We start from the raw sequence: 21,921 nt of genomic DNA on the forward strand, positions 1-21,921 counted from the left end.
ACATTTCATTGAAATTGACAAACTGCCGAGAAATATTTTGATTTTTAAATAGACTTTACTGGATGAGAAATTGCTCAGTTGAAAAATTTTCAGCTGGCTCTATTGCAAACTGAGTCAACAGCTGATGAGCAGACCATGTCACTGCTGGGGAGGGCTGGAGACACGTGAGGGTCAAACCCCAGTGCTTGAGCAGCCACTCATCAGATACCATTTGCCTGGAGCAGGAAGCTGGGCTGAACAAGAACGACAACGTTTGGCACCTCAGGAGTGTCCAGATGGCCCCGCACCAGGCGCTGGCTCTGGAGAGTGGACACAACCCAAGTTGTTATCAAAGCTTCTTGCAGCAGCCATTGCAGAGACTGACAAGTCAGGATGCCTTCGCCAGGAGCCAGAGTCAGGTCCTAAATCAGCCTCTAAATTCCAAGCAGATGTAAGATGTGGAAGCAGGAGGAAGATAGTGAGAGGAGCTGTTCTCTGGAACAGACCTCCTGGAACATGTGCTCGTGACTTCTGCTAGACAAGCCTCTGCCAAAGGAGAGCATCAGATCTGAGGAACTGCTGGTTCAAACTGACACTTGATCTCCTCTAAGGTGATTTCACGTGCATCCATGGCACATGAATCTTAACTATCTGCTAAGTCTGAAAGCCTACTTTATTCTGTGGTCAGCTTCAGAACGAGAGGAAACAAACCTGCTGAATTCTACAACTGTCTTACTTCCAGTAATTCCTTGTAAACTAGTCAAATTATATACTTGTAGTGCTAAAAAATAATAATAATGTAACACTTAAGGAAAGCTGTCAGTCAGAAAAATGTGTGCCCTGTTTTTGGGTACATAACCATGTGCTGCTTTGTCTCTAGGTGGAAAACTCAGCCAGACTCAGCCCAACCTGAGGAGCTGCAGCTGCCACAGGTACCCACGTGCACGGTCCAGTCTGGCCATGGCTACACTGGGAAAATTAAGGAAGACAACAGACGTAGCACATCCCCCCACTCAGTGGTTTCTTCAAGTGATGTGCATTCAGACTATTACATGACAGGAGGTTTTTCACAGCTGCAAGATGTGTGTGATAGATTCATGATAGGAGATAAGACCTTTCTGGAGTGCCTGAAGAAGGTAGAATACAAGTCTGCAATGACATGAGCTGTGCTCATTTGTGAACCCTAAGGCTCTGGAGTGCTGTGAGCCCAGGGAGGTCAGGGTGCGTTTGTGCTGGAGCTTGGCCACACCGTGGGGTGGGACATGGGATCAGTACCTGGAGAGGGGGAGATGAAAGCTGTTACCTGCCAGTCACAGCCCTTGGACATGGACAGTGACCAACGACATCCCAGCACACATGGGGACACAACTCACACAGAACTTACACTGCAAGAGGGAAACCTACAAAGTTCTGGTTGGCAGTGAAGTTCTATTGTTTACTTCTGCTGGCTCTTAGGAGATAAACAGCTGCTCTTTTTTTTTTTTTTTTTCTTTTTAAAAATTTTAATGCTGATTTGCTTGGAACATCTTGGATAACTTCTGATTGCCTTTTGATGTGGATTGAAGGTTAGAGTTGGGCAGAAAAACAACTGATGGGCTAAAAAGGAGATTTTTGGTGCACATGTGACAAATGCCAGGTCAGGAGGTCCACCATCATCCTCATTTGGCTTGATACCCCAGGGCTGCTTTTAGTGACCCTTCCCATCTCTGAGGTGACCCTGGCTTTTCCACAGCTCCAGGTATACAAGAAGCAGCACTGGTAGCAAGAAATAGGTGGGTAATTTGTAATGAATAATCTAAATAGTAATGCTGCCTTTTTTTCCAGTATGTGAGTTGTCTATATGAAAAGGTTGGATTTCTTTGAGAAACTTGTTATTTGGAAGGTTTTTAAAAAAATAATCTCTGAAAAGAAAGGAAATCTTGGTCTGGAGCTTATTAGTGAGCAGTTTGTTGTTAGTGTTTGATAGTCCAAGTCAAAGCTATCTTGCATGCATGCACACAGCTCACATGGGCCTGATTAAATCCCTCTAAAACCCAGGGAGCTGGCACTGCCGGGCCCTGGAAGGTCCATGGAGACGACCTCCTCATCTGAAAGGGACAGGAATACTCTGGAATAGGTTTCTCCATGTCTGCCCCTGGCTATAGGTATTCATTATGCTTGCTGAGACTCTTCAATATTGGCTCAACATTCGTCCGTTCAGGGAACAAACCTGTCCAGTAACTCCTCTGGCAACAAGCCTGACTGAGCTTTGGGCTGCATCCTTGTAGGCTCAGAATTTAGCAGGGGATTTTTAACAGGTTTTATGAATACAGCTCCTTGGGCAGAGGAGAGAAGCCAGCCTAGTATTTAAAGGGCTAGAATTATGTGGGATGAATTTTCTGAAAGTGCCTTTCCCAGTTGCCAAGCCCAATTCCCACTTTCTTTTCATTCTCTTGTATTGGTTTGCCCACTCCAGCTCTCATTGCTGGCTCTATTCCTGACTCCTAAGCCCTGGAAATACCCAGCTGCCCATCTCTCCCCCAGAGCCACCACAGGTCTGGGTGGGCCAGAGGTGCCACTTGTCACAGTGAGATGCTGAGAGTGGAGCTCCTGGGACATTCGGTCCTGTGGTGCTACTATTGGTTTCCAGGCCTAGAAACCCATTCATCAACTCCCAACTGGAACTTTCTTGTATCTTCAGTGACCTACAAAAATCTGGTTCTGCAACGTGAATTCCTTTGACTGTCCCCAGGAGCATTTCAGCTCTTTGAAAAGCTCCCTCATTCCCTGTTCTTTGCCTGCTGGGGCTTTGGCTGAGGGAGCACATCAGGCTCCTTGGAGCCCTCAACCCAACTGCAGCAACGTTTGATGTCTTTTTAGAGTGTGGAATGCTGTAAAAGAGCAAGAGTGCTCAAGGCTGCTTCTTGAAACAGAGTAAGCACTGAAAGCACAAACTGCTCTCTGAGGGAGAAAAGGGGGTCTCTTGCAACCCAAGAAGGATCAGTGGCTGCCTCAATGGGTTGCACAGATCTCTTCTGGCTCCCAGTCTTTTTGTCACCTCTGAGGCTTGGCTGTGAGTCTGGTCCCCACCACAGTCGCACTTCCTGACTCGTTCAGGAGTCTTCCAGTTTGCCACCATGATGCAAACTCTGCCACAGCTGCTGCACCCACTCAGCTTTCTCCAGCAAAGCCTGTCCCTTTCTCCCCAGAAAGCTGCACCCTCTTCCCCCCCCACACTGTGGCCCCAGCTGGCCTGGAGCACAGGAAGCAGGACAAGGTCTGCTGCCTCAGAACAGCCCTGTCCACTGTGGAGCACATCTGTGAAGGAGATGTGAACAAGAGAGATGTGTTCCAGCCTTTGCCCAACAGCAGGCTGAGGGTTTGCCCTGCTTCCCCCAGCACCTCCTGGGATCCAGACCCAAACCCATCCCTACTGTACCACTGTCGAACTCTTCCAGAGCCCAGCTTTTGTCTCTTTCCAGACTTGTCTGCAAGTAGGGCAGAGAGAAGGGGTGAAGAGGAGGTAGAATGGGTGATGTCTTTTAAACCAGAAAGAGATTGTATTTTCTTCGTGGAGTCAGTGCACACATATCCAAGGAAGGACTGAAAATTGGAAAGGAACAGAACCTAGCTTACATAGCTGTGCAGATAGCCATGGGTTGGCCAGCACGGAGCAGGAGCACTGTGCCATGACAGGAGGCTGGCATGGGATCATCTCAGATTATTAGTGCCTCTTGTTTTATAAGCAAGGTTCTGGGGGAAGAAACACGTAGTGAAGTGAAACTGGTGATTGTACAGGCATGCCAGCGATTAGGGCTGCAGTGGGTGGGCAGTCTGTGGGGGCTGCTGTGTTAACTCCAGCCAAGGAGAGGCACATGCTTTCCAATCTATGCTATCTCAGTTTCAGTGCTGCAGACAACCCATCAGGGTGTCATTAACAAGCAGTTATTCTGCTCTTATTGCTGCGCTTTAAGGAAATATGTCAAAGGCATTTCTTGTGAGCGAGGTCTCGGTGCGATCAGATTGCTCCAGCCTTCTCACAGCATTCCATTCAGATTATAATACACAATAGTTCAGACCCTGCTGTGTCCCATTACTCAATTATGAAATTGCTTTAGAAGTTGGAGCTTACTGATTGGCTCCCAATGATTTCATACCCATCATATTTCTATGTTTGTGCTCTTGGGCTGACTGCTCTGTCTGGTTGGTTCGAGCCATTTCACTCCTCTGTTTTATGCACTTGCATATATTTTATACCTGTCTGTATCATTAACTAGCTCCCTCAATATGCTTTGCAACCTCAAACCAGGCTGTGAAAGTGCAAATTACCTTTGAGGGCTGTTGTTGGGGGTATGGAGTCTTCACGTTATTGGCTCAGGGCTGAGAGAAGTGGAAAGGTGTGTGTAGTGAACCCAAGCACAGCCCCGTGGTGCAGAGCTCCTCTGCCTCCCCTGCCTGGCAGATGTGCAGCTGCCCACAAGGGAGCAAAATGGGGAGGCAACTGAATTTTTTTGTGCAGTTTCTGCCAGTCAGACTGAATCCTAAAGCACTTACCTTCCAAACATCACAACCATTTCATCTGCTACCCATCACAACCAGCCCCTATAAAATTTACCTTTGTTCATTAATTACTCACAAGGGGCAAGGAAAAAGTGATATTGATAGTTGGTGAGACCTACTTTCATGTATCAGGTCTTGACATAGCTCTTTGCCCTCATGGAGTAAACCTTTCTCACTGGTGGAAGATTTGCTGGAGAGAGGCACTGCTGCTTTATGTAAAAACAGGGATTTTACACCTGTTGGAAATAAACACCAGGAAACCTGAATGGATGTGTGTTTATTCTACTGAATGTCACAATTTATCCTATCCTGCATGAAAGGAGAGTGAATAAGAATGAAGTCAGGAGGATTCAGCTTGTGCATCTTTGAGATGGTCAGTCCTGTTTGAACCCACCCATGTAAGAACTGAAGCAAGGTCCTGTTCCAAATTAAAACAGTGTTATGTGATCTAGTTTAGAGAGCCAAAATAAACTTGGGCTTTGAACTTTTCTAAAATGACTGCAAGTATCACTTTGAGCGCCTATTAATAAAAGCAGTGTTAATTTTCAGTACCATTTTGTACCACCCAAAGCAAAAAAGCTGAGGCTGATAAACTGATAGTACGTGCATTGCCAGAGCCTATTAGAATCAAATTGTTGACATCTTCTAGGGAGATGCTGAGATTACAAAAAAATTCTGTGCAAAAATGTCTTTGGTATGCAATTAATATTCTGCCTCCTCTGTCAATAAAAGAATGTGATTCAGAGTCAGAGGGAGCTGCTCAGGGGGTTGGATGTGTTTGGGAGCTGTGGATGTGGAGCAATTGGATGCCATTGACCTCATGCTCAAGCCCTCAATCTGCTGTTCAAGGGGGGAGATTTCTTAATAAAGCCCCTGAACTCTGGTGGTCCCTCAAGAGCTTCTCTTGGGTCAAATCCTGAAATCCTCTGTAGGTTAAGCCCTCACTGGAGACATTTAGATACATGCACAAATTAAGATGCATTCAGGACACTGGATCTGTCTGGCTTGTTTTTAAGGAATAATTTCTTTCCCAGAATCAGTGTTTAGCACTTTTTTTTTTTTTTTTGTTCCTCCAGTTGAGATTAGACCACCAGCAGGTTTCTTTCACCCTCTAGGTGTTATCAGGGAATTACTGGAAAGCAGCATGACTTTCTATACCTTTGATGCTGGTAAAATGATAGCCCCTTCTGCCTACACAAGGATGTAGCTAGAAGATCTTTAAAAGGTTTCAGCTTATAGTTCCAAGATGAGTTAAGACTTTGGCAATGGCAACAGGATCCTCTCACCTGCCAGCAGATAAGGATCATCATAAATGTTCACCATTCTTGGTTATGCTGTTCAGTCAATCGAGTACTCAAAAAATATCCAGCATTGTGCCATATACATTTTTACCTTTCAGGGTTTCCCCTGGATGTGATCATTCTGACAACCTGCCACACCACTAGGTGCTTATCTTGCGAAGTTATTTCATGTATATATTAACTCATTGTGTTTACTTATTTAAATATTCTCTGCAAACGAGACATATGGCAATTGCTGGCCAGCTTAGTCTCAGCTGCTCCTCAGATCCAGCTGCTAATATCATTTCATAACTTGGCTCGTGTAGTTCAGATCTGTACCAAAAGACTCTGTTTTGAATTACCATTATACTTTATATTAATACTAAGCAAACTCACAGCTGTCCTACATTGCTGTTTCCACCCTCCCTGGAATTCAGCTCTCAGACAGAGGACATAACACTCTTGTATGTCTGTCTTTCAAGCTTTCAGATCTGTCCTGGACTTGTCTTGTCTACAGCAGAGAAGATGTGCTAATTGCCACTTCAGTGTTCTCAGCTCAAGAGTTCCATGGCTTTTTCAAGGACAGGCTTAAGTCAGACCTGACCAGGAAGGCTTTTCCAGCAAAGCCACAGTGACTTTCAACTGGGCAGCCCAGGAAAGACTTATGTGCAGACTCTCCAAAGTCTCTGAGGGTGTTTGGGATGGGATTTCAGAAGTATTTAGTCACCTAAAGATGAGGAATGGTATCTAGCAGGATTTTCCAAACCACACTGGGCCCAGATCCTCAGTGGGGTTATGTGCCTGTCTCAGGAAGTCAGCAGAGTTAAGCTCTGAAGCACACTGGGGCAGACGGCTCCATGCCCTGGACACGTCTGCACATCTGCAGGAGCACAGCACCTTTTGGAGCCTGGTGATGGTGAATCCCAGCCTGGAAGCTGAGCACATACCTTACCCCAGCTCCAGGGAATGGTCTCACCTGCAGAATAAAACCTCCCAGCTTACCTGCACTCAGCTGCTGTCTGGGGCTCAGGTGTGGGGGTGCCCAGGACAGGCATTTCCAGCTTGCTCCATCACTGAGACTACACAAACAGCTCTCATCTGTGGGAATGACATTTCAGTCAGCTGTGTGACCCAAATACTTTCTTTTTCCCACAGAGGCAGAGTTGTTAGGAAGAGGGGAAAATATCAAATAATTGGATTTTTTGTGCTCTCTGAAGCCTGGATGAGCAATACTCACAGCCAGCTTTCAGTCCACGGCTGCCGATATGCTCAGGGCCCTATTTCTTTAGTACAAGGGGGGAATGTGGCCTTCTGCTAGTGAACAGCTCAGCTCTTTCCAGAGAGGCAGGGTCTCATGCCTGTGCTCACTGAAAGCTGGATATTTCTGCTGGTGACAAGCTAACTGGTCATCTTTTATGGATGAAAATAGAGAAAACATGTGAATCCACTGTAAATCCCACCCTCAGCAATCCCCTGGGATAAATGACTAGAAAGCATCTCAGGTGTCTTTGGGGTGTGCAGCAGGCTGGCAGCCGGGGAACTAGCACACTGAAATCCACGGCGTAGCCAACAGGCACAAACCTGGCCCGCAGGGAAATGTGGCCGATGTGGGTTTGAGGTGCACCTCACCTGGGAGTTTTCCAAGGTACACTGGGATCGTGCTGTGCAGCTGAGAGCCAGCTCCTCACCCTCCATCTTCTGCTTTCTCGTCAGAGTGGATTCAAGTTTATTTAATATCAGATTTCTTGCTGAAAAATGCTCAGTGAGCATGAAATGCCTTTGAACTCTGGCAGTTTTGCTACTGCCTGTAAATGGGCCGGGAGCAGGAGACGGCCGCTCCTGCAGCCGTGGCAAACACCTTTGCTCCACAGGGGCAGGGAGCACCAGGGTCCCTCTGTGCCCCTGCACATTTTGGGGGCACGGTGGGAAGCAGGGGGGGCACGGGGTGTGCCCCTCGTGCCCTGTGCCCCTGCCTTTACACGGCACAGGACGGGGGCACGCTGAGCTCCATGTGAAAGTGTTTCCAGCCCAGACAACAAACAGCTGCGAGGGACTTGGAATCCATAAGAAAGCAGATAGCCAGGAAACCCTTTCCATGAAGAGAAAAGGGGATTTAGTTGCTGAGTGCTGCAAAGATGCATACATTTTCCTGAAAAATCGTTCGTAGTGCCAGCGTGAAGATTCAGTGCATTGTCAAAACAAGCCAAGATTCTTATTAAAACCAGTTCCTTTGGTTTGTTAGGTTACTTTGCTGTGGTACCTCTAAGCCAGCAGATGTACTGGGGTTTAGGAGAGCTGCTGCAGCCAACCTGAGATGGCTGGAAATGACTGTGAGCTGAGCAGATGCAGGGGATCCTTTGCCACAGGAGGCTGTGTCCTGGTACCCGCGACACGGTGTGTCAGGTGCTGCTGTCTCTGGAAGCAGAAGGGCTCATGATAAGGCTCCACACTAGAGGAGGCACAGGATATTCTCTGGGAATCCTTGGTGCTCCCCAGTTGCAGACACAGTTATGAAACAGAAGAAAATAAGACAAAATCTACATGCTATTTATTGTAATCTTCTTTTCATTTGACTGAATGTCATGAGTAACAAAGATCATTTTGAAGAGAGGGGTCATGGCTTTTATTAGGCTAACTGTGGTGATACCACGAAAGCAGAAGAAGCCCTTGTGCACTTGAAAGCTTGTCTGTTTCTCCAGCTGTATTGGGCTAACAAATGCCTCTCATGCTCCAGCAGTACCACTGTTAGCTTAAGAAATACATGTGATGCTTCTGATGTGCTCTTCATGGCAGCAGGGTTGTTCCACCCAGGCTGATGAAGACAGACAGTGTATATGAAAGTGGAACCTGGTCTGACACGTCTCTGGTGGAGGTACTAATGCAACTATCCATTTACCACATCAGCAAACAAAGAATCCTCTTCAAAAATCCATTGAATGTGTATTTGAAGCTAGAATTAGTAATATTGACTTTATTCAGACTATAGCACTGGAATTAACAGCACAAGCCAAACAAAGGTTAGAACTTCTAGTGGGATGGGTAGAGATGACAATTCCAATAGCAAATGCATCAAAAATCAGGAAGCGGAGAAATAGGAATTCTTCATTTCCCGCTTCTTTATTGAGTCTTTTAGTTCCTCCTGGCTCACATCTCTCTGGAGTCAGTGCTAATGTGCTCCGTTCAATACTGTTTCCATCTCCCAGCTGGTGCTGGGAGAGCTGCTGCTCTCATAATGGCATACAGAAGGAAACCTGAAAGCTGCTCTTTGGGGAAGAGACTGGTAAAAGCACAGTGGTTTCAAACCAGATGTACTGGGTTGCCCCAGATGCAATGGTCTGTGCTGGGTACTGGATGAAGCCTCTCGGTGCTGTTCCATGGTGAACACTTTGAGAACATTTCATTTTCAGGTGAAGTGGACCTGGGAATCCCAATGGGAAGATGTGTTTCATGTCAGGGAAGCATTTGCAGATGGCTGAATAGTGACTCTGTGCTTGGTGTCCTGGAAGTGCTGCTGGTCATGAGACCTGCCACCATTCCCAGGGTGTTCTCCCACTCTGGGAAGCACCAGAGCTCAGTCCCTGCCCTTCCCATGGGCTGCTGAGGTACCTTCAACCTTTTAAAAGCAAGCACCTCCAGGAATGCCAAGATTCCCATGATCTGAGCAAAACCTCAGCCTCAGCCTGCCTTCTGTGAGCGGTATTCTCTCATCTGAGCTTTAAGGCAAGCTCCCAGCCTATCAGACTCTTGGCAGTAATTTCCACACCAGTTTGTTGTGTTTGGACTTGAGATTCCCTCTTGACCCCAAAAGTCACACTAAAATGCTAAAAGTATTTTCTTTACTTGCTAAAGAAAACACAGAGGGCTTTATTTAGTTATTCAGAACTCCTCAGCCATTCTTCAGTCACTTCATGATTTCCAGAGATGTTATCTGTGCTGTTGTCTCCCAGCTCACACTGCTCAGAGCAGCTCAGAGGGGAAGGAAAGCTGTTACATTTCATTGTCCTCAAAAGAGGGGAGAAAAATCCGACTCGTGCTCCCAACCCAAACAACTCTGCTGCCTCATGCATTCTTGACAGCCAGGAAGGCTCTCTTGAAACCGTCTGCAGCCTTTAACTCCCTTCCAACAAGTTGGCCATTTCCATAGAGAAGATTTTTTCTCTACTGATTTATGAGCTTTAATTTACATGCAAGCCTGGAATACTTGCTTTGGGAAGAGTTCTACCTCCAGCCAAGCAAGGGCTGAGATGCAGAGCACTTTGCGTGGTATGTTCGGTATTTCCATGGCACTGCAGCAGCCCAAAACACCCCAATTTCAGAGCCAGCCTGGTTGTGAGTGGTGCCGAGCACTCTCCCTCCAAGCCTGGCTGGGCCAAGAAGTTGCATTATTGGATTGGATGGATTTAAGAACTTTGGGAAGCCTCTGCGTGACCCAGGCAGGCACAGTCTGCGCTATGGCAGCCTGGGCTCCCGTGCAGTCCCTCCATGACCTGGGACATTGTTTGACCAGGTTTCCATGGGTGGTAATGGAATTTTCCAATCGGAAGCTGACTCAGTAGAGCCTGGATGTAGGTAGGATTATGCTGACTCTGCTGTTTCCTTTAGAAATGATGGAGAACATTTGGTCCTTCTCTGCATCAGGTCAGGAGCTCCTGACTGGCTTATGGTGCCTGGTGATCTGTACCCTAAGGCCTGGTACCATCCCAAATTGAAAATTGCTGCTACTGCATCTCAGCAGAAGGATGGTACCTACTACCTGGAGGGTGGTGGATTTTATCAACACATTACTGATTTCATCATATGCAATGTAGGAGCAACATACTTTCATCCAGTGGTTTGTTATCACCACTTGTTCTGCTGTTTCACATGTGCACGTGAGGGCATTGTCTCCTGGGTCCTTAAAACCTCAGGAGCCATGCTAAAACCTCTGGAGTTTGGTGGAACCTTTGGAGGCTTCAAACTTGACTGGAGTGGAAGGGGGCAGGTGAAGCCCCATAGGCTGGATTCACTGATTTAGCTCTGGATGGAGATACTTGCACATCCTGGAGCTGAGGAAACCTGTTGGCTTGGTGGGTCACCCACACAGAGCTGTGAGCTTGGAGCAGCAGTGTTCACACCATTCTCAAGTCTTTACCACTACCATCCATTCACACCAACTCCTGCACAAGCCTCAAAGTGCTTCATCTCACACGTTAGGGTCAGGATGTTGCTACCACCCTGTTACCCACCTCCATGTCTGTATGGGAATAAAGAGACAGTGCTTTAAAGCAGACTCTGCCTTGGGTGAAACCAGAAGGGGTCGGGGAAGGAGGGGAGAGCTGCTGTCTGCATAGATGGAATGGTCAGGAGCTCAGCAGTGTTTGGTTCTTGGCAGCAAGTTTGGTCTGCTCAATTCCCAAAAACTGGTCCTTGCCTGGATCACCACCATTGCTAGATGATGGAATAAATTACTGATCAACAACTGGATCAGAGGTCTGGAGGGATCCTGCTACACACAAGGAACTCCTTTCACCTGTTGGACAGCTTCTCTGACTATTTAGCTCATGGCAGCCCGTGGGGTTACCACTGACTGCAGCCCGCCTCTCTGAAGAACACCGAGAAGGTCTCCCATGGAAAGTGATGTAGGGTTCATGGAACAGCCCCTGCTGGGGATATGCTCAATCCTGAGCATGTAGGTCTGAATGGAATAGCGTGATGGACATCCCGGGAGGCTGGGAGTGTGGATTTGGATCCAGGCACCAAGGCTTACTCACACCCTAGTGATAAGCCAGCCTGGGGGAGAGGCATGGGGTTATTTATCTGTTTGGCTGTAGACAAGGCAGTAAAAGGTGATCTTTTAGCAAGCTCAGAATAAGGAAACCTGAGTCAGAGACAGCCTCAGCCTCCCTCTCTGCTATCTCTGCTGCACTAAACAGGATAATTCATCACTCTCTCTGGTTTATATAAAATTGCACTCTTGGATATGACCTCCCTCATGGGACCCACTCCACCCACCAGTACCTCCCTGACCTCATCTCCCCTCTCCCTTCTCCACCTGGCATCTCCCCTGCAATGCCTCTGCACCCCTCCCATGCTTCTGGCAGCCCCTCGCCACCGGGGCCAGTACTGAGCTCTCTCTTGCCAAGTCTGGCTCCTGCCTTGTTTTTAATTTCCATCTGGGAGCCCCCTCCCCTACCTGCCTCTCACCTACACCTACCTTCCAGCTTTCCCTCTCCACCATTTCCTGATCCTCCCTCTAAATATAGGCTGTGTGGTTTGGGAGTTGCCAAACAAAAAAACAAACAAAAACCAGTGGAAGGTTGTGGTTTCGGATAATTTTCTCTTGCTTACCTCGAGTGAGAAACCACCTTTCACACAAAGTCATGGCTGAGCACAACCCAGCCCTAAGCCAGAGAAGCAGCAGCAGGGATGGGATCAGCCATGGGGGAATCAGCTGGGCTGGTCCTTGCAGGACATGGAGTACACACAGCCTGTGCAAAGCCTCTGCTTCCCACCCTTCTGAGTTACTGTGCTACACCAGCTCTGTGTTACTGGTAAGGAGAACACAGCCCAGAGGTGGTCATCTGACTAGCTTCTTCATCTCGTGAGGAACATTATTCTCCACCAACTAAATCAGCATGGAATGGATTGATCTGGGTTGCTGCTCCTAGTAGTTAAAATGCTCCTTGAAATGCCCAGGAACTAAATGTCTTTAGGCATGACACCTCCAGTGTTTGATCCAGCTGTCTGGGGTAAAGGTCTCAGAAGCAACAACAGCAACCAACATACTAGTATGTATATAAATATGTATATTATGTCTGAGGAATATAACTTGCCTGATATTAAAATCACAATGGGCTGGAGGAAGAAAACCCCAAGCTTTTAAGATGTAGTGTCTTACATAGCTGTCCTCTAGACCCCAAGGCTTGGCAGGTTGTTCTTATCTGCATCAGTTTGTCTGATAAAATATGCTACCTATGTCTGTGTAAATTTCCTTTCTAGAAAGAAAACTGCACAATCTCTATAAATCCTGTGGATTAAGAGATTAATGGAGCAATCCCTGGCCTTTGATTTGAGGGAAGCCAACAGGGTTTTGCAGCACCTTTTGTTATGTCCTTGTTGTTGCATGGAGGGACACTGCTCTGTAATCTATACATTATCCTCCTTGTCTATATTCCATCTTTGCAGCTCCTCAAGTCACAGAGCTGCATGTCCTGGATTTCTTTCCTTTTTCCAGTGTAAAGAAAAAATCCCAAAGGCTCCATTGAAGACCCCTGTGTCAGTGCCCTCCTTCTCCGTGGCATCAGGGCTCTGATTTCCCACTCTGCCAAGAGAGCTGAGTTGTGTCAGTGATGGAAGCAGCCCTGTGAGCTGATAGTTATTGGTCAGTATTTATGGTGCACTTCACAGTGAAATGCCAAAAGAAGCAATTAGAGAAATACTGAAACAATGGAAAGCCAGGTCAGGATTTTTCTGTTCTTGATATCTAGCACAAACCTGGTTATCTAGTTATCTAGAATTATTATTATACTATTACTTCCACTGAGATGGGCAAAATATAAGCCAGACTTGTCCCTGGGTTAAATTTTGCCCTGAGGTACCAAAGTAACAGGGATAATCTGTGATGAGTTTGCCAGTGTTCAAACTGAGCTCTGAACTGTACTGGCTTTACATCCTAATGGTGACAATGAAATGTATTGAGCTAGAAACTCATAGATTTTCCACCAAATAGGAATGTACTGGAGCATCCACGTGATAGTTATGTTGTGCTGGAATGTCCTGAATGATTCTTGGCTTTGAGGAGCTTGTTGGCATACATGGTTAAAGCAAATTTGGGGTTTTTGTGCAATACATTGTCATGTTTTTAGCCCTTGGAGATGATACGGTGTTTCAGAGCCGGCAGCAGCAGTGGTGTACGACCATAACTGTGTAAGTACAGGATGTGGGAAACATAAAATTAAACTTTCCATGTTTCAGAGAGTGGAAACGGAATGAAAAATGCAAGACAAACTGGGAAAGAAAAGGGTTAACCATTTAAAGGATTGAGTCAAACAAAATATATCAGTGCAAGAGCCTCCCCAAGGAAGTCACTGAGACCACATTGCTTGGATCATTTAAAATTGGACTGTACAAAGCAATAGAGGAAATTCTGCAGGGAACAATCCTTCACTGGTAGGTGGGATGGATTCAATGACCTAATAAGCCTTTTCCATCTCTAAGTCCACAAGATGAGCCTGTAACTAGTGCAATATGGTTTTGCCCGGATTTCCCATGTGTTGGCTGTGAGCAGAGCCAAGCTGCACCAAACTGTGTTGTGTTTAAGTTAACTATTTCTGCAGTTCTTTTACCCCAGGTAAAAGGTTCTTTCTGGTTCCTCTTTTAGCAGAATTCCTCCCCAGACAGATGACTCTTTTATACTCCCTCCATTTTTTCGTATCTAAACAGGTTAAACCACATACTGTATCATATATTGTCCTTAAAATAGAACAAGAGGGCAGGAAAAGAGACACCCAGACCAGTAATGATGGCCCTTTCCAATGGCCATGGACACAGAAGCAAGCCTGCATGAGGAGTAGCCTAGTGGGATGAAGGAGGCTGTGGACTGTTTGGGGGCTACAGAACCATGCTGGCACCACAAATGAATTCTTTGGATGCTCCAAGTTCACATTTTGGGACAGTGCCACAACCCACATCACCTGAGTTCCAATGCTGTGGGACCCTTTCTCTACCAGGGGTATTTTCCTACTATGAGGCTTTTAAGGGATGCCGATGCTGTTGCCATCTGTGCCCATCCCTCGGAGAGAGTCATTATCCTTGATCTTTTAGGCTCTAGTAAATACACACCCAGTGGAAACCTGGCAAGGACAAAGGTGTTGGTGTTACCCAGTTGGCCAAACATCTTTGTTTCCTACCTGATCCAGGCTGTGTGCTGTGGAGAGGGATGCAGTCTCTCCACCCGCCCTGTCTGAAGCCCAGGGCTGGGGGAGATGACCCAACTGCCCCTGGACTGACTGCTGTCTCCCTGGTGGCTGCTGCACTGCTCTCAGGCCTTAAGCAGCAAAACTTTCACCCTCTCCTTATTGTTGCTGGTTTTTTTTTCAGGTTTTATCAGAGGAAAAACTCCCTTCCCAGCTTGAGGCAGAGCTAAGGGAGGGATGGCAGTGACTGGAGCACGCAGAGCACCAACAGCACATCCAGGAACAGGCCAGTGGTTGGAAAGGGCCAGCAACAGGATGATGAAATTCTGAATTGTACCAAAATCTCCATGTCCTGTCTCCATACTCCAGCTTATGCCATGATTGCAAAAACCCACAGATGTGTGAAGTGTCTCCAACATGAGTCATTCATGGCAGCTCTGTCCTGCACAGAGCACATGAGGCACAGGTCTATGACAGCTTTTTAGACCTTTTAAATATTTGTTGTGATTGCTGTTCTAATTAAATTCAGCTGCTGCAGGTAATATAGCTCCTGACAGTTTTGGGGTTGGTTTTTTTTGTTCTTTTTTTGGTTTTGTTTGTTTGTTTGTTTGTTTTTTAAATTATTTTCTCCCTTTTAGAGGGCAAGTGAGCAGCACTTAAAGGTATATGGTCTGTCCACTGGGATGGCTGCTGGCAGAAAGGCAGAAATGCAGAGCTTTGATTGAACTCTGAAGTCATGGCTTTAAACTGTGCCAGTTTGCCTTTGCCCCAAATGGGGAGGGACCCAGCCACAGGGCTCTGATGGGAGGGCACAGACCACCATCTGCTTGGATTTTTCCTTTCTGTCTGAGAGACTGGACAGCCAGTGCGCGAGATGGGAAGGGACAGCGTCCATCAGCTGAGCCCTTCTCTGACTTGCTTTGTGTCTTCCTAGCCCTCAGCATCGTCAGGTCTGCAATTGCTGAAGGAGGCTGTGCAGAGCAGAGCTCCCCTGCCACCTCCTCTCGTCCTGAGGGGTTATCCAACATCTAAACCTTCGGCAACGTGGTTCAGATTTGCTGGCAAATTGTGCAGATGAAAAGACAGTGTCTTACAAGAAAACTGCATTTTTGTGGTCTTGTTCTGATGCTGTGCCGCGCCGTGTGTGGGGTTCAGGGCTTCCCGGCGCTCACCTTTCAGGCTGTCAAGGAGAATTTCTGCTTGTCAAAAATGATTCGAAACGCCCTCCCTGTGTGTCCTCCAATGTTTTGAATTTTAAGGAGTAGCCCCAGGGCAGTATATTTAAAACATGATCTCAGGGAAACTGGTTCATTGCATTTGGAAGCCTAAAGAGCGAGAATGACAACGATAAATAGACATTAGGGTTTGCGGAGTCACACCGAGGTCAGGCGCTCCCCTTCCCGTCCCCTCCCCGCCCCACCCCCCATGATTTGGGCAAGTATTGTCTTCCCTCGTTCAAAGCCCAGCCTGTTTGTGCCGTCCGATGCCCACCGCCGGCTCCTCTCCGGCCGGGGCTGTCCCGGGGCGGCAGGCTGCGGGCACGGGGCGCCGGAGCCCGGCCGGCCCGAGCTGGGCACCGCGCTGCATTCACCCACCTGCACGAACCCCTTCATCTCCAGAGGGCTGGAGCACCTGCAAACCCCACCGCTGCCCCTGGGACCTGCGAGCGCTCCTCAGCCTTTGAAACAACCAGCCCACTGCGTTAGAGACTCGAGATTGGGATGATAGTGGCTGATTGAGTTATTGCAACTTAATGAGCTGCTGCTCATCTGCCAAGCCACAGCAGCCCTGTGTGTGCACGCACGCACGCTCCCACTCATCCGGCCCCAGCTCGCAGCTCTCGGAGCTCCTGCGGGTTTGCACTGCCTTGGCAGCGATCCTCAGGCCAGTTACCAGGCACTGCCGCGAGGTTTAGAGCGCCTGAGTTTGAACATCTTCGAAACACAGCCGGGTATTTTCTGTTCCCGGAGCTCGGATGGGGGAATGGGGAGGCGATGAAGCTCCTTTATTTATTAGGTAATCTGGCTCCTGCTTTATTCTGAGTTTTGAAATACAGCAGTGAGTTTGGAGAGAGGCAGAGTTCCTCTGGAAATGCGAGTGGAACTACATTTGCATTTAGCAAAGTGCAAAACCATCCTAGCAAATGCCACTGAGTATTTGAATGGCCGTGAATTGCAGCCCCCAGGCTTCCTTCAGGTGCTACCAAAGCCTAGGTTTGCCCTCCGGGTGTTAATTGCACTAACAAAGAGTGGAAGGACTTTTGTGAGAGTTGGTCCTGGCTCCTTATTCCAATTTTCCTTCAATACGGCTCTTAGCTTTTGGTTAAAGCCCATCCACTAGTGAAACAGGAAGGAAAAAAAAGCCTTCTGGACTTACTTTGGGGTCCCTGCAGTGCTTGGCTCTCCACAGAGGTCTGTGGCTGAACCATCACCCAAAGAGTCGGGGATATCAGAACCCGCCGGGGTAATGAATGAGCCATCGCTTTGTCCCCTGCTTCAAAGCAGCCTTCTGTGCGCTGAAGATGCCAAACAATATTTTTTCCCCCACAATTTTTAAATTTTGGGCACCTTTGCAAATGATTGTTCTGGCTGGGATGGAGCCCCCGAGTGCCAGAACACCACGGGAAGAGGCTGCTCTGTGGTACTGCCAGCCTGAGGAGGAGGAGGAGGAGGAAGCACTGGAAATCCCCTAAGCACGCCTGTTTTCTCGAGACTCCCAACTCAATTCTGCAAACTCAGAAGATTTTATACAACTCGGTTTAGTCAGTTTGGAGGTTTAAGGCACTTGGCTACGCATCTGGATTGCATCTTGGGGTTGGGTTATCCAAAAAGGAGCCCAGGCAGAGCAGTTGGAAATTCAGCCATTGCTAACAGAACCAAAGGAAAGCGAGAGCATGGGAAGGGAGTTTCTTCTTTGGTATTTGGTATGGTGGAGTCTGGATTTAAACCCATGATCTGTCTCAGTGCTTGTCAGAGCCATCGGGTGGTGGGGGAAAGGCAGGGAGTACTTCAGGCAGCTGGATGTGCCATAGGCCGCTGTCACCTAACCTGACACCCTGGCTTGTGCCAGTGAAGGGAACTTAAACATCCTCTGCATTGAACTGTCTGTGCCACCCGAGGCTCTTTAGAGCAAGAAAACCAAACTGATGTGTAATTCCTGAATGTGCAAATAACTCTGCCATCAGCGCTGCAAACAGAACAAGCACAGCTTTCTGCCATGGTGGTTTCTGCACCAGCGCCCAAGGGCTCCACTCAGCCTTCCCAGTCTGCAAATCTTGGCCTTAGAAAGCCCTGAAATTAAATGTTTCAAGTTGAAAAGTCCAAGTCAGCTCAAAATAGAAACAAAGAAAGTTAATTTTAAGAGCTCTTTAATTTTTAGCCCATAAAAGCCAAGAAAGTTTTGTATTGATGAGACACTGCCTCGAGACAATTGAAACCCAGCTCTGCACCCTGCTGGGGTGTTGACTATCCTTAGGTCTCGTTGTCTTCAAGAGCTGATAGAGATCAGCACCTCCAAGGTCTGAACCTTTAACCATTTGCCATGTTTTGCCTCACAGGCAGCTGCACTTCAGCGGTGGGTGAAACGATTCCTCTTTGTCTGAAAGGGCAAATTCTTCTCTTTAGATGTTTGTGCTCACCTCCCATTAACTTTGGTATGAGCTGAGCTCATGCTTCCAAGAGCAAAATTTGGCTTATAATTTCTGCATGCTTGGGGTTCCTCTGGGTACCATATAAATGTAAGATACTGTGATTCAGGGCTAAAGAGCAGAGAAAACACAAGCCCCCAGGAGACACCGTCAGAGAAAACCATATAGAACCTGTGTTTAAAACAAAAAAGAAAAAAAGGGGAAAGATTAAGAAAAACAATTGAGATTCATTCCAGAGGTGGTTTCACTGCAAGCCAAGGAGGAGAGCACACATCTCTTCTGCGATCACTTCCCTGCTCCGGTGCGTTCTGGGCCATCAGATCAGGCGCAGTTTGGGAGCATTATTGAAAACGTCTTACCTCCTATATTTTCTGGGTTTTAATCAAACTCACTGCGCTGCCAGAGGTGTTTCATTTACCAGGAGAGGGGTCAGCGAGGCAGCCCTGAGCAGCAGGAAATAGCAAATAAAGAACTGTTCCTCCATGCTTGGAAGGCTTGGAAGCTCTCCGAGGACAAGCAGTGCTTGGATGTTCATTATTGCCTTCCCTGCACCCTGCACAGATCGGGGGCACCCTGCTGTCTCCCCTGGGAGGCCACTGGGGCTTGGGGGGGGAGGCAATCAAAGATTGCTGGGTTTGGGAATTTTGGTTATTGTCTTCTGATTTCACCAGCCAGCTCTGTGCCAGTGAAAAGAGCTAACAATGCATGTACTTTATAATTCTTGGCTTGTTACGACTGTCATAAAATTACTTTATTATATTTTCCCATCTGTTATATTTTCCCCTCTTTTCAGGGGGACATTGCATGATGCACATGGGCTAATTTAGCTTTAAAATTATTGTATGCCTGTTGTTTATGGAAAATGAATGCTGTATTTGTGGAACAACACGTGACTTCTCCATGGCACCAAGGAGGATGTCTGAAGTCTGTAAACTCAAATGTCAGCAAATGGACAGAGCTGCCCCTCCTCTCCTGCCCTAGCCCTTTGCCTTTTTTTGTGACCTCATCTAGCTAGGTTAGGGCTGCAATTGCTCAGTGCAGCACTGATCCCCTCTGCATTCCCTGTGCCCAGCTGAGGGATGGATTGTCCACTGTAGCAGTGCACTGCCTTTGGTGGTGAAGCCATTCTCTCTGGGTACTCTGGGTACAAAATCAGCCATAGGAGAAGTGATCACACACACACGCACACACACACACACACACACACACACACAAAAAAAATCCACTAATAACCAGGTGGATCTGCTCTTCCTTCCTTGCCTTGGATGTTCTTCCTTCTCTTGTCTTTGATTCTTCTGATTCTTCTGTTCAGCTTAGTCAAAGCTTCTTCATTTGACTCTTTCTCATAGCAAGTGTCAGTTGGGAAGTGTGAGCTGCCCCCAGTCTCCCAGTCCCATCACAAAACCTGGGCTGTGACACCACGGTCTGGGAAGCAGGCAGGCCTGGGGATTCTCTGAGTACACACTGGGACTTCAACAAGGCTTTCTGAAACTCATTCTCTGTTTATTTTTTGCTTTTTCATTCCACTTTTTATTGCAATTTGCACAGCCACTGATGGCACCATCAGCCCATGTTTTTCAATATTTATGAGATGTATATTAAAGACTTGGTACTGTTAAATTATGCATATTATTAGATGAAATTGAGTGTTTGAACTGTGGTTTTGGTGATCCCAAGGGGTTGCTGAATACACAAAATCTTGTTTTAAGAAAAAAAATAGATAATTTCATCTCAGAGTTCCACTTATGTAAAATCCACCCCCTTCTTCCCTTCACCTCTCCTTCCTGTCCCTAGGTGTAATACATTGTACTTTTAAAACATAATTTTATCTACAAGAGAGGAAACAGTAACTACTCCAAAGAGTGTGCAGAGGGAGCCCATTCCCATCACACCAGTGACCACTGGCGTCACTGGGAGGCACTGGGAGGCATTTATGGAAGGGATCGGTTTGCACTGAACGACTCCCAGCAGTGATGTGAGCATCCTGTGTCTGTCAGGACTTGTGAACAACGTCGAATACCCTTTTGTGTGGGATTCAATACCTGACTGTGAAATGTTACAGGCTGTTACCTGTGCTTTGATCACAGCTGACTGAAAAGTCTGGGTGCATTTTGAACCTCTACAGTTCCCCAAGAGATTGATGGCAGCAGATTCAGAAAAGGAACTCCAGGTTTTCCATTTAGAATAATTTATATCTGTTGATTGTGGTAAAAAGGTTAAAAAATCAAAAGAGGGGATATGTCAATACTCCACCTGATCAGGGCAGCTCCAGGTGCCTCTGTGTTGCCTCTCCTTTTCTCTGGCAGTCAGTGCATCTCTGGTGGATGCTGTCCTGCAGCCTGGGCAAAAGGAATGAACAATTACACACAAAACCATGGCTTGTGTTGGAATTTAGCCTGATGAAGACCTCAGACTGAACTGGCAAGCGGGTTTTGTTTGAACCCTGCAGCCCCTATGCTCAATTCTTTATTAACTTTTTCAATATGTTCTATTGCAGTCAGGCAACAATATGGGAGCTATCTTGCAGCTAATTTAACACCTGTAAATTCCCATGGCTGGTAATGAAACCTTGTATAGGCTAGTAGGTGAAGCATTTGCTTCATATATCAAAGGTCATTAGTTCAGTATTTGTTAACACTGTAGCTTTTATTAAATTTTTTCCTGCTTTTTTTTTTTCATCAGTGTGCTTACAGCCTGATTAATTTTTCTGCTTCCCAAAGTTAAATAGGAAAAATGAGTATCACCTGACTCAGAACATTGGGGCTAAATTCTTTGTTGAAATCTGAAATAACCTGCTATAAATTATACTTCCAAAGCTCCTCACAAATGCAGGGACAAGCAGATTAGGAAGCTATGTAAGAAAGGGGAAAGAGGAGATGAGCTTGCAGCAGGTAGCAATGGCTTTGGGTAACTTGTGTGCCTCCCAACATTTAAATTAATCTTTGTGACACATTAGACAACTTGACACCTCTCTACTACCATGAATATATTTTTATTTCCTGGCTTTCCCATTTTTTTGCTTGTTTTTTGTTAAGGTAGTTTACAGTTTTGGACTATTTGGCAGCAATCCTTGTGAGGCAGAAGATGGTGAAGAGGAGACACAACCCAGCACAACCAAACCAAATAACCTGCCAGTAAAAGATGCCCTCGCTCAGTGTCCTTGGACACACTGCCTGGTGCTGGATGGTGTCTGAAAGCCCCTTATTTAGGGACGGTCTCCAGCAGTGATCCCTTTGCTCAGGCTGGCTGGTCACAGTCACACAAAGCTCATCACTGCCCTGCCCAGTGCTGCTGTTGGAAATGCTCCTTTCCTGTGCTGAGCAGGCTGTGTCATCCCCTGCTGCACTGCCTGTGCTAAAAACAGCTGACACAGGGAGCTCCAAGCCCCACAGCTGCTTTTCCTGGATGTATTGTATCTAAACTGACCCTTTCTCAACCCTGTCATGGGCTGAGTCCACCACAGTAGCCAACTTTTCAAAACACAACCAGCACAAAGCAATGTTATAATGAAACCAAGCAGCTTCTGGGGATGAAATCACGGGGATTCTGCATCCAAAAGGGATGCTGCAGCTCCTGGGAAGTG

At 47.0% G+C, this 21,921-nt stretch overlaps 1 long non-coding RNA gene across 1 annotated transcript in view; it reads left to right on the plus strand.

Moving 5' to 3' along the window:
- LOC137482853 (uncharacterized) overlaps positions 1 to 21,703 on the plus strand; it is a 41,898-nt gene extending 20,195 nt beyond the window's left edge. The window contains exon 2 of the long non-coding RNA XR_011004248.1: positions 21,378 to 21,703. This is a non-coding gene — a long non-coding RNA (uncharacterized lncRNA). The remainder of the gene's footprint in view (positions 1 to 21,377) is intronic.
- Positions 21,704 to 21,921: the final 218 nt, after the last annotated feature.

The sequence above is a fragment of the Anomalospiza imberbis genome, chromosome 15 (assembly GCF_031753505.1).
Source record: "Anomalospiza imberbis isolate Cuckoo-Finch-1a 21T00152 chromosome 15, ASM3175350v1, whole genome shotgun sequence".
Lineage (NCBI taxonomy): Eukaryota > Metazoa > Chordata > Aves > Passeriformes > Viduidae > Anomalospiza > Anomalospiza imberbis.